Consider the following 9,575-nt stretch of genomic DNA (forward strand, 5'->3'; position numbering starts at 1 on the left):
CTGTACAATTCCTCCCATCTCCAGTATGTCCAGCCTTACACACACATTGGAAAGAGCCGGGGCTGTTGAAACAGGAGGCTGAGCTGTGACAGTCGTGGCTTCCACTTTGACATTCATTCACATCTGAAGTTGAGAAGAAAGGAAGAGTTCATTGGAAGATCCCCAGCTTTGTCAATTTTAAACTTTCTACATACACCCAGATTTAGGCTTTGACCACATAAGTCTAATAAACGATAAAATGATTCCCTCTGTTTGTTGAATGGGTAAAGGCCCCAAGTGGTGCAGCACTGAACCTCACAACACAAATTCTCCAGTCCTTTATGGAAGCAGTAACTTCAGTTCATTCCCCAGTGGGTTCAATGATTCCCATCACACACCTGTACAGACAGATCCATTCCAGGTGTAGCCAGTCACACAGGAGCATCTGAAGCTTCCGTCCTGCTGGGTACAGGAGGCATCGGGCCCACACGGATTGTTCACACACACGTCAATAACTGCAGATAAGAAACAAAAGGTTTGAGTTGAAGGAATCACAAAGGGCAGCACGGTAGCATGGTGGTTAGCATAAATGCTTCACAGCTCCAGGGTCCCAGGTTCGGTTCCCGGCTGGGTCACTGTCTGTGCGGAGTCTGCACGTCCTCCCCGTGTGTGCGTGGGTTTCCTCCGGGTGCTCCGGTTTCCTCCCACAGTCCAAAGATGTGCGGGTTAGGTGGATTGGCCATGATAAATTGCCCGTAGTGTCCTAAAAGTAAGGTAATGGGGGGGGGGGGGGGGGGGAGGGTTGTTGGGTTACGGGTATAGGGTGGATACGTGGTTTTGAGTAGGGTGATCATTGCTCGGCACAACATCGAGGACCGAAGGGCCTGTTCTGTGCTGTACTGTTCTATGTTCTATGTCTAGATGCGCAGTAGAATTTCAGCAATGCAATAGAATCATAGAATTTACAGTGCAGAAGGAGGCCAGTCGGCCCATCGAGTCTGCACTGGCTCTTGGAAAGAGCACCTCATTTAAGCCCACACTTCTAACCTATCCCCATAATCCGGTAACCCCAACTAACCTTTTTGGACTCTAAGGGCAATTTTGCAAGGCCAACCCACCTAACCTGTGTATCTTTAGACTGTGGGAGGATACCGGAGCACCCAGAGGAAACCCACGCAGACACGGGGAGGACGTGCAGACTCCACACAGACAGTGACCTAATCCGGGCATCGAATCTGGGACCCTGGAGCTGTGAAGCAACTGTGATAATCACTGTGCTACCGTGCTGACCTGATGGGTAATGATATGGTGACAAAATTATATCCCATAAGCATTCACATCTTTAAAGTGGAGATGTTGATAATTACAGCAGGAGTACAGGAACCTTCTGCCGTTTAGATATATTGGCCTGTCTTCCCCTCTTCACCACGAGATTGATGGAGCACTCACACTTTTCTTTGTACTTATCATACATAGAATTTACAGTGCAGAAAGAGGCCATTCGGCCCATCGAGTCTGCACTGGCTCTTGGAAAGAGCACCCGACCCAAGGTCCACAGCTCCACCCTATCCCCATAACCCAGTAACCCCACCCAACACTAAGGGCAATTTTGGACATTGAAGGCAATTTGGCATGGCCAATCCACCTAACCTGCACATTGAATTGAATAGAATAGAATAGAACAGTACAGCACAGAACAGGCCTTTCGGCCCTCAATGTTATGCCGAGCCATGATCACCCTACTCAAACCCACATATCCACCCTATACCCGTAACTCAACAACCCCCCCCTTAACCTTACTTTTATTAGGACACTATGGGCAATTTAGCATGGCCAATCCACCTAACCCGCACATCTTTGGACTGTGGGAGGAATCCGGAGCACCCGGAGGAAACCCACGCACACAGGGGGAGGACGTGCAGACTCCAGACAGACAGTGACCCAGCCGGGAATCGAACCTGGGACCCTGGAGCTGTGAAGCATTTATGCTAACCACCATGCTACCCTGCTGCCTGCTGCCACATCTTTGGACTGTGGGAGGAAACCGGAGCACCCGGAGGAAACCCACGCACACACGGGGAGAATGTGCAGACTCCGCACAGACAGTGACCCAGCCGGGAACCGAACCTGGGACCCTGGAGCTGTGAAGCAATTGTGCTATCCACAATGCTACTGTGCTGCCCTACTAATTTGATAATCCTCTATTTTTCCTGGCAAGGTTGCAACTTTTACTCAGTAACAGAAGACGACTGTGGTAACCTACCAGTGCTTAACTTTAAGGCCATTTAAATTGGATGTCTTAAATTAAAGAATTGGCCATTTAAAAATCATACTTCAGTCAAACCTCAGCGGTGCTGTTGGAATTCAGACTTGACCAAAGTCAACTACACAACCAACAGACAAGCTGCCAGAACATGTCTGCACCTACGCCATGGTCAATCACCCATCAAGTAGATCATCGTACCTTATTGATATGCACAGGGCTATTGTCAGTAGCCCTGATCAGGCCAGACTTTCTGTCGCCCAGAATTTCTGCTGTTGCATTATATGGGAACAGGTTATGTGCAGCCCAGACCACCAGAGATGGGGCACATGGATTGAGCTCAGGTGTCCTGTCAAACAGTCTGAATCAGACCATTGGCTGCTGGCACCTCCTCCCAAGGCATCATTGGCAGAAAGCCGGAGGAAATGGCCAAAGGGTGTGAAGGAAGGGGGGTTAAAAACAGGCAACCAAGGCACTTCAGGAGCAACGACTCAACGTGGGAGATGACCTTGACCAGACCAGTGAAGACCAGACCAGAGAAGGAAGGATGGAAGGAAGAGACTGCCAGCAAGAACCACCTCAGTGAACCACCGCAGTGATCGAATCCATAGTGCAACCAAGCCATCTTTGCGGGTTGTGTAAACTGATCTTGGGTACCTCTATTGTATATTTTGTGGGTAATGTATGGGTTAATTGTGTTCAATAAATCTTGTTAAACTTGAATTTATGTTTGTGGTTTGTTCTCCACATTAATTTTTTATTTTATTTAGAGTAGCCAATTATTTTTTATCTAATTAAGGGGCAATTTAGTGTGGCCAATCCACCTACCCTGCACATCTTTGGGTTGTGGGGTGAAACCCACGCAGACATGGGGAGAATGTGCAAACTCCACACGGACAGTGACCCAGGGCCGGGATTCGAATCCAGGTCCTCAGCGCTGCAGTCCCAGTGCTATCCATGCGCCACATGATGCCCTAAGTTCTCCTCATTAATAAAGAACCTGAGTGACTTCCGGTGGCGGCTATGAAGGAGTAAGTCGCATATTTGGTGGCTCCCGCTCGGGTTGGATTTTTGGACCTTTTCCCCCGATTTTCTACCGGACTTGAACTGTAAAGCTGAGGACAGAGGCAATTGTTACTGAATTCCCACATCGGTGCAGGGAGAGAAGGACTAGAAGTGCTCGTAAAGGCAGAAAGACAGAGAAGGCTTGGGCTGGAGCTGCAGGGGGAGACAACATGGCGGAGGACCGGACCTCTGGTTTGTCGACCCAGTGGTCAATGGAGCAGCTGATGCAAGTTATTCAGGATGGCTTTGCCAAGCAGAAACAGGACTGCTTGGACCCGATAAAAGAGTCGATTGAGCGGCTGGAGCTTAGATTGGACACCCAAAATCGGGCGATCCAGAAGGTGGAGAAGGCGCTGGCAGAGCAGGAGCATCAAACTGCGGTTGAGTTGGAGGTGGGGGTGTGTTGAGAGACTAGTAGAAGAAGCTCCTGGAGAAGGTGGAGGACCTAGAGAATAGGTCCCGCCGGCAGAACTTGAGAATCATTGGGCTCCCAGAGGGGTCCGAAGGAGCGGACGCTGGGATAGACATTGCAGACATGTTTGAGAAGCTGCTGGGGGATGGGGCTTTCCCCCAACCCTTGGAGGTGGACAGGGCTCACAGAGCAGTCACGAGGAAGCCACGAATGGGAGACCCCCGAGGGCAATGGTGGTGAGATTCCACAGGTACTTGGATAAGGAGCGTGTTCTACAGTGGGCCAAGCAGACACGGAGCTGTAAGTGGGACAATACTATCCTGCGGGTCTACCAAGACCCGAGTGTGGAGGTAGCCAGGAGAAGAGCAGGCTTCAACCAGATTAGGTCGATCCTTTTTAAGAAAAAGGTGAAGTTCGGACTGTTGTATCCGACCCATCTCTGGGTCATGCACAAGGAACACTTTTATTTTGAGTCGCCTGAGGATGCGTTGGACTTCGTGAAAAGGAAAGGACTGGTGGTGGACTGAGAGCTTTTGAACTTTGCTGCAACATTCATGTTTTTTTTTTCTTTTTGTTTCTCTGTTCTTTTCCAAAAGGTTTCTAGTTTTTTGTTTTGTGGAAGCTTTTGTAATGCCTTCTGTATTGATTTGGGACTAGTGGCAGAGCTGGTGAGTTAGGGTTTTCATTTGCACTGTTGGGGGATTGAGGACCCACAGGCACATGCAAAAGATTCCAAGGGAATCTTTGCAGTTTTTCTGTCGGGCAATTGCGTGGGGATTGTTTGATGTTGGAGTATGTTTGCATGAGCAGGGGGGGGAGGTTGGGGAGGGAACAATAGGTGGGAGACGATCCGGCGCCAGAGATGGGGGCCACCAAGCTAGCGGCTGGCAGTGGAGTGTGTGCATATGTTCGGTTCATCAAAGAGGTTGGGTTACAGAGGATTACAGAGTGTTGTTACTAGGGAGGGAGGGGATGAAAATGATCTGCTGATGAGGGAAGGAGGGAGGGACTTGAGCCAAGGGACAGAGAGGAGGTTGGGGGGCGGAGGCTGCCTGGGGGGATGGCAGATCGGCGAAGAGGGGGGGCAATGAGCCCCCCAACTAGGCTGATCACCTGGAATGTTCGAGGGTTAAATGCGCCGGTCAAGACTTAGGGGACTGAAGGCGGACGTGGTAATGTTGCAGGAGACGCACCTTAGAGTAACTGACCAGATTAGACTGAGGAAAGGCTGGGTTAGTCGGGATTGGATTCAAAGACTAGAGGGGTCGCGATTCTGATCAATAAGCGGGTGGTGTTTGAGGCGGGTAGAATAGTCTCGAATGTCGGAGGTCGGTACATTATGGTCAGTGGGAAACTGGAGGGGGTGCAGGTATTAGTAAATGTGGTGCGCAAAATTGGGATGATATGGAGTTTATAAAGAGGATGCTGGGGAAGATACTGGACCTGGACTCGCATAGGTTGGTCATGGGAGGGAACTTCAACACAGTTATTGACCCTGGCTTGGACCGGTCAAGCTCGAAAACGGGCAGGGTGCCAGAAATGGCAAAGGAACTAAGAGGGTTCATGGAGCAGATAGGGGCGGGGTGGGGAATCTATGGAGATTTGGGCAGCCGAGGGTGAAGGAGTTCTCCTTCTGCTCTCACGTGCACAAAGTTTACTCCCGGATTGATTGATTTATTTTGAGCATGGCTTTACTGGCAGGGGTGGTGGACACGGGGTACTCGGTGATCACAATCTCAGACCATGCTCTGCATTAGGTTGACCTGCAGGTTAGTAAAGACAGTAACCAGCGCCCGCACTGAAGGTTAGATGTGGGACTTTTGGCTGACGAAGGGGTGTGCGAGCGGCTGAGGAAATGTATTCAGAAATACCTGCAGGTCAACGTCATGGGGGAAATTTCAGCAGCGATGGTCTGGGAAGCCTGAAGGCGGTGGTCAGAGGGGAGCTGATCTCGATACAGGCCCATAGGGAGAAGGTGGACAGGGCAGAGACGGACCAACTGGTTAAGGAGATACTACAGATCGACAGGAGGTATGCGGAGACCCCAGAGGCAGGGCTTTTAAGGGAACGGCGGAGGCTACAGGCGGAGTTCGGCTTGTTAACCACAGGGAGGGCGGTGGAGCAGCTGAGAAAGGCGAGGGGGGCGCTTTATGAGTATGGAGAGAAGGCCAGCAGAATGCTTGCACAGCAGCTGAGAAAGAGGGAGGCAGCCAGGGAGATAGGGAAAGCAAATGACGGAGATGGGAACCAGGTTGGAGATTCAGCAGGGATGAATAAGGCATTTAGGGATTTCTACAGTAGGCTGTCTAGGCCAGAACCCCCTCCGGGGCCGGAGGGGATAGGCACTTCTTGGGGGGGCTGTATTTCCCAAAGGTGGACGGGGAACTGGTAGAAGGACTGGGGGCCCCGATCGAGTTGGAAGAGATAGTGGAGGGTCTGAAGGCCACGCAGACAGGTAAAGCCAGACGGGTACCCAGTGGAATTTTATAAAAAGCTCTCTGGGATTTTGGGGCCTTTGTTGATGAGGATGTTCAATGAAAGAGGGGTGCTGCCCCCGACGATGTCACAGGCCACGATTCCGCTGATTCTGAAGCGAGACAAGAACCCGATATCCCTGTTGAATGTGGATGCCAAACTGCTGGCCAAAATTTTGTCCTCCAGGATTGAGGATTGTGTTTTGGACGTTATTGGGGAGGACCAGACGGGGTTTGTTAAGAGTAGGCAATTGGTGGCTAATGCAAGAAGGTTGTTAAATGTGATCATGATGAGGACGACATGCGTCCGTATGTATGAAACCCATTAGAGGGGATGGAACGACTCATGAGGAGTCTCGGGGAATTTGGCCGGTTTTCAGGGTAGAAGCTAAATGTGGGGAAAAGTGAGATGTTTGCGGTTCAGGCGAGGGGACAGGAGAGGCGATTGGGGGAGCTGCCGTTTAGATTAGTCGAGGGAAGCTTTAGGTACCTAGGCATTCAAGTGGTGCAGGATGGGACTGGCTGCATAAATTAAGTCTGGCCCGGCTGGTAGGCCAAATGAAGGACGATTTACGGGCAGCACGGTGGCACAGTGGTTAATTGCTGCCTATGGAGCTGAGGACCCGGGTTTGAATCCCGGCCCTGGGTCACTATCTGTGAGGAGTTTGCACATTCTTCCTGTGTCTGCGTGGGTTTCACCCCCACAACCCAAAAGATGTGCAAGGTAGGTGGATTGGCCACGCTAAATTGTCCCTTAATTGGAAAAAATAATTGGGTACTCTAAATTTATAAAAAATAAATGAAGGACGATTTTCAGAGATGGGACGGGTTCCTGTTGTCATGAGCTGGGAGGGTGCAGACGGTGAAGATGACGGTCCTCCCGGGATCCGTGTTTCAATGTCTCCCCATCTTTATTCCGCGGTCCTTTTTTAAACGGGTCGAAAAAGTGATCTCTGGCTTTGTTTGGGCGGGCAAGACCCCGCGGGTAAGGAAGGTAATGCTTGAGCGGAGTCGGGGAGAGAGAGGGCTGGTGCTGCCAACTTTTAGTAACTATTGCTGGGTGGCAAATATAGCCATGATCAGGAAGTGGGTGGTGGGGGAGGGGTCAGCATGGGAGCGTATGGAGGAGGCTTCATGTAAAGGCACTAGTTTGGGGGCATTGGTAACTCCGCCTCTGCCGTTCCCGCCTGCACGGTACCCCACCAGCTCCGTGGTGGTGGCATCCCTGAGAGTCTGGGGCAATGGAGGAGACATGAGGGAGCAGAGGGACCATCGGTCTGGTCCCCAATCTGTAATAATCATCGGTTTGCCCCAGGAAGTATGGATGGGGGTGTTCCGGATGTGGCGGAGAGCAGGGATTGAGAGGATATGTTTCTTGAGGGGAGCTTTCCGAGTATGAGGGCGCTGGAGGAGAAGTTTGGGTTGGCAAGGGGAAACAAATTCAGGTATCTGCAGGTGCGGGACTTGCTACGTAAACAGGTGTCAACCTTCCCGCTCCTACCGCTAAGGGAGATTCAGGACAGGGTAGTTTCCAGAGGGTGGGTAGGAGAAGGGAGTGTCTCGGATATTTCCAAGGAACTTATGGGGTCAGAGGAGATGCAGACCGAGGAGCTGAAGCACAAGTGGGAGGAGGAGCTGGGAGGAGAGATAGAGGAGGGTCTATGGGCGGACACGTTGAGTGCGGTCAACGCGTCCGCAACATGTGCCAGGCTCAGCCTGATACAATTCAAGGTTGTTCACCGGGCTCGCATGACAGTGGCCCGGATGAGCAGCTTCTTTGGGGTGGAAGATAGGTGTGCAAAATGTGCGGGAGGACCAGCAAAACATGTCCATATGTTCTGGACATGTCTGAAGCTTGGGGGATTTTGGCAGGGGTTTGCGGACGTCATGTCCATGGTGTTAAAAACAAGGGTGGCACTGAGTCCAGAGGTGGCGATTTTCGGGGTGTTGAAAGACCCGGGAATCCAGGAGGAGAAAGAGGCGGACATTCTGGCCTTTGCTTCCCTGGTAGCCCGGAGACGATACCATTAGCTTGAAGGGACTCAAAGCCCCCGAATTCGGAGATCTGGCTATCTGACATGGCTAGCTTTCTCTGATTGGAGAAAATCAAGTTCGCCTTGAGAGGGTCAATGTTAGGGTTCGCCCGGAGGTGGCAACCGTTCGTCAACTTCTTCACAGAAAATTAATCGTCAGCAGAAGGGGGTTGGTTAGTTTAGCTTCGAGTTGGGGTTAATAAAAGGTGGGACCTGTTAGGGAGGGAGGCGGCTTTCACATGATGTTTATAGTTTCATGTACATTGTTTATTGTGTTGTTATAATACCAAAAAATACCTCAATAAAATGTTCATTAAAAAAAAAATAAAGACACCGAGGTAAACCTTTGAGTAAGTAAACTGGTCAAAAGTAGCACAGGTTTTACAGCTACAACACAATACAGGCAGACATTTCAGCATTTATGTTATGGTTCAGAATGTTACAATTCCCCCCTTCCAATGTCCCAGCTGGTTCAGGCAGTGGGTGAGACATCCTGACCAAGGTGACTGAAACATCCTCTCAGAGATTCCTACTTTCGGCAAAATGAATACCTAAAATAAAAATGGGGATATTAGTTGCTGGGATGATTTATTGTCAGTTACCTGAACAATTCCTTCCATCTCCAGTATGTCCAGCCTTACACACACATTGGAAAGAGCCGGGGCTGTTGAAACAGGAGGCTGAGCTGTGACAGTCGTGGCTTCCACTTTGACATTCATTCACATCTGAAGTTGAGAAGAAAGAAAGAGTTCACTGGAGAAACCCCAGAATTGTCAATCCTTAACTTTCTACGCACACTCATATTAAGGAATTGACCACGCTTCTTATAAATGATGAACTGATCCCTCTGTTGGTTCAGTGGGTAAAGGTCCCAAATGGAGTAACCTGATCCTCACAACACAAAATCTCCAGTCCTATATGGAAGCAGTAACTTCAGTTCATTCCCCAGTGGGTTCAATGATTCCCATCACCCACCTGTACAGACAGATCCATTCCAGGTGTAGCCAGTCACACAGGAGCATCTGAAGCTTCCGTCCTGCTGGGTACAGGAGGCATTGGGTCCACACGGATTATTCACACACAAGTCAATAACTGCAGATGGGAAACAAATGTATTTTTTTAATAAATCACAAAGATGTGCAATAGAATTTCATCGCTGTAATCGTGGGGTGGCACAATTTTACCCATAAACATTAAGTAGCTTCAAGTGGAGATGTTGATAACTATAGCAGGAACACAGGAACCTTCTGCCGTTTGGATATATTGGGCTATATTCACCTCTTCAGCATGAGGTTGGTGGAACACTCACACTTTATTTGATCATAGTAAGAAGTTTTACAACACCAGGT

The 9,575-nt window shown here is 50.0% G+C and overlaps 1 long non-coding RNA gene across 1 annotated transcript; it reads right to left on the reverse strand.

The window, feature by feature from the left end:
* Positions 1-464: 464 nt before the first annotated feature.
* On the reverse strand, positions 465-9,286 carry LOC119955287. The gene is made up of 3 exons (XR_005458423.1): positions 9,202-9,286; positions 8,829-8,951; positions 465-494 (listed from the first exon to the last, which is right to left on the reverse strand). It is a non-coding gene; the product is annotated as an uncharacterized LOC119955287 (long non-coding RNA).
* Positions 9,287-9,575: the final 289 nt, after the last annotated feature.

Source organism: Scyliorhinus canicula, chromosome 20 (assembly GCF_902713615.1).
Source record: "Scyliorhinus canicula chromosome 20, sScyCan1.1, whole genome shotgun sequence".
Lineage (NCBI taxonomy): Eukaryota > Metazoa > Chordata > Chondrichthyes > Carcharhiniformes > Scyliorhinidae > Scyliorhinus > Scyliorhinus canicula.